The sequence below is a fragment of the Penaeus vannamei genome, chromosome 34 (genome assembly GCF_042767895.1).
Source record: "Penaeus vannamei isolate JL-2024 chromosome 34, ASM4276789v1, whole genome shotgun sequence".
Taxonomy (NCBI): Eukaryota; Metazoa; Arthropoda; class Malacostraca; order Decapoda; family Penaeidae; genus Penaeus; species Penaeus vannamei.
In genome coordinates, this window is record NC_091582.1 from 26,842,019 (window position 1) to 26,845,407 (window position 3,389).

Below are 3,389 nucleotides of genomic sequence, written 5' to 3' on the forward strand. Positions count from 1 at the left end.
GTGAGAGTGAGAGTGAGAGAAAGTGAATGAGAGTGAGAGTCAGAATAAGAATAAGGATGAGTGTGAGTGTGAATGCAAGTGCAAGTGCAAGTGCAAGTGTGAGTGTGAATATGAGCGTGTGTCAGTGCACACATCCTCGTGCGCCGTATATACGTACACGCACCATTAAAACAAAAGAAGAACTATCTAACAAAGAAAAATAGGAGATGAAGTTTTAAACGATCCTTTTTTTACGAACTCTCTAAAATAGCCACCAGCCCAGCACAGCTTCATCCCACTGAGAACACAACCCTACGCCCGCCCGCCCTTTGACATGACAGGCGCTAGACAGTCTCTCTTCGTGGATAATGAAACTACAGAACACGCCAGATGTTCTACCTCCCCTTCCACCCCCCTCCCCCCCGCCGTCACCCCCTATTCCCCTCAGACCAATCCCTTGATACGCATCCCTTGCTGATACCGGTCTGCTTCGCTCTTGAAGGGTTGGGGGTTCTCTCCATCTTTCTATTTCTCTCTTTCTTTCTTTCTTTCTCGCTCCCTCTCTCTATTTCTCTTTCTCCTCCTCTCCCTCTCTCTCTCCTCTCTTCCAATCTCTCTCACTCCTCTTCCCAATCCCTCTCGCTCTCAATCTCTCTCTTTCTCCTTCTCTCGCTCCCCTCCTTGTGTGTGTGTGTGTGTGTGTGTGTGTGTGTGTGTGTGTGTGTGTGTGTGTGTGTGTGTGTGTGTGTGTGTGTGTGTATATATATATATATATATATATATATATATATATATATATATATATACATATACATATAATGTATGTGTATGTATATATATATATATATATATATATATATATATATATATATATATTATATATATAAATATATATATATATATATATATATATATACACACACACACACACACACACACACACATATATATATAAACACACGCACACATACATATACTTATATCTCTACATAAGTGTGTCTGTATACACACATGCGGGAGGGAGACGAGGAGAACCAGTAAGGATAAGCGACCAAGAAGAACTGCAGAGCGAGGCAATTAGCCCAAGCACGGGCGAGTGAGGGAGCGATTAGGCAACGTCCTCCAAATGGGTTAAACCTCGACCGCGGGAAGGCACCGGGAGGGGGCGGTAAGAGTCCGAGTGAGTCCATCGTTCCCGCTCAACCCAATTTCGAGAGAGAAAAGAGGAGCTAAATGCATCCTCGTTCGTCTTGTTGAAATTTTGAGAGAGAGAGAAAAAAAATCTAATTTCTCATTATGTTTACTCATTATTTCACCAGCGTAATCTTTGCAGACCTTCAGCAGGGGGGAAAAAGAGGAAAAGAAATAGTTAAAATGCTATCGAGCCATCGCTGTGTTTCTTACACGGGAGGGAGGAGGCTAATCTAATTTGCTTTTTTTTGCTGCCAATTTGCAGAGAAACTAATTGATGTAGATAATCACTGCCCATCTTGACCTCGATCTCGATCTCGCTCTCTCTCTCTCTCCTGCTCTTGCACTCGATCTCGCTCTGGCCCTGGCTCTTGCTCTCACTCTCTCCCGCTCTATGGCTCTACCCCTCTATCTCTCTCCCTCGCCCTTACCCTCTCCTTCTCGCTCCCTCTCTCACTCAATCCATCTTTGAACACACACAACACAACAACGCACCACAACGTAACGTAACAATTCCAAACCACTCTCACTCTCTCGCTCGCCCCTCTCCCTCCTCCTCCCCCTCCCCCTCCCCCTTCCCCTTCCCCTTCCCCTTCCCCTTCCCCTCCTCCTCCTCCTCCTCAGATAGCCAATGAGGCCAAGTTTCAGCATCGGGAACACACACACACGCCTTCAAACAACTCCACCCGATTTCGGCGCATTGGCAAAGCCGACGTGATGCCGACTATCACTCCTTGTCGAACAATAGCTGGTTCTGCTCGACTGTTTAAAGCGGCACAGGTAAGCAGGGGCGGTGGGGAGGAGGGAGGAAGGGGAGAGGGAGGAGGGGGGAGAAAGGAGAGGGAGGAGGGAAGAGAAGGGTGAGTAGAGAGAAAAGGGGAGAGGGAGAGGGAAGAGAATGGAGAGGGGAGAGGGAGGGAAAAAAGTGAGAGTGGAGAGAAAAGGGAAGAGGGGGAGGGTAGAGGGATGAGGGAAGAGAATGGAGAGTGTTGAGGTACGGGGGAGATGAGAGAGAGTGGAGAGAAGAGGGGGGGAGAGGGAGGGAGGGAGGATGATAGAAGGGGGAAGAGAAGGAAAAGTGGAGAGAAAGAGGGGGAGAGGGGAGGGAAGAGAAAGTGAGAGGAGAGAGAGAAAAGGGAGAGGGAATGAGGGGAGCAAAATGAGGAGCGTCAAGTGGAAGGAGGAGGGAAAGGTTGTAAAGAGAGGAGGAGGAAGAAATTGCAGAAAGGAAAATGAAGAGGAGGACACAGCAAGAAGGACAGAGAAGGAAGACGGTAGAGAGGGGAAGAGGAAATATAAAAGGTGCAGAAGAAGGAGGGTAAGGGGGAGAGGAAATTAAGAAAGGTGGTGAAGAAGAAGGGTAAGGGGGAAAGCAATAATAATAAACGAGAGAGAGAGAGAGAGAGAGAGAGAGAGAGAGAGAGAGAGAGAGAGAGAGAGAGAGAGAGAGAGAGAGAGAGAGAGAGAGAGAAGACTACTGTAGGGTAGGGAAGCTATTCGAACAAGGTAAGAGGAAGGGAAACGAAAGCAAAGAGCGCCAGTAGGGGAGAGGAGGAAGGGAAGAAGGGACAGAAGAGAGCGAGAATAAAACAACCAGGTGAGAGAAGAAAGACTAAAAAAGAAAGAGGTTAAAACGACGAGGAATAAGCGAGAAGGAGAGATTGAATAGACTGAAAACGAACAACGCAAAGGGAAGACGGGAGACGAGGAGGGGGGGGGGACAGGGGGGCAAGGGTATCGCACAGAGAGAGGGGAAAAAAGAGTTATCAAAGGTACTGTCCTCGCTCCACCCAATCTTGCCTTGCCCTTTTCCTCAAATTAACTAACTACGGTGAGTCCCTGCGCCCGGCGGTTCAACTTGAGGGAACATCACGTCAGGCGAGGCGGTTTTGCTGCAACTTAAAAATTAAGTGGCGCCTTCACAAAGTTTTCCTCTCGACCCCCTTCGATTCCCCTCACATCCCTTCCATCCTTACACCCCCTCTTCTCCCCTCGACCCCTAGAACTCCCCTCTCATCCCCTCCCCGCCATACAGCCCCCTCTCCTCTCCTTGACCCCTAGGACTCCCCTCCCATCCTCTTTCCCCTCTCCTCCCCTCGATCCCTAGGAACCCTCACATCCCCTTCCCAAAACCTCCGCCCTCTCTACCCCATACTACTCCCCTCTCCCCCCTGTGACTCACCTCGCACCCCCTCTCCCCCCTAGGACTCACCTCGCAC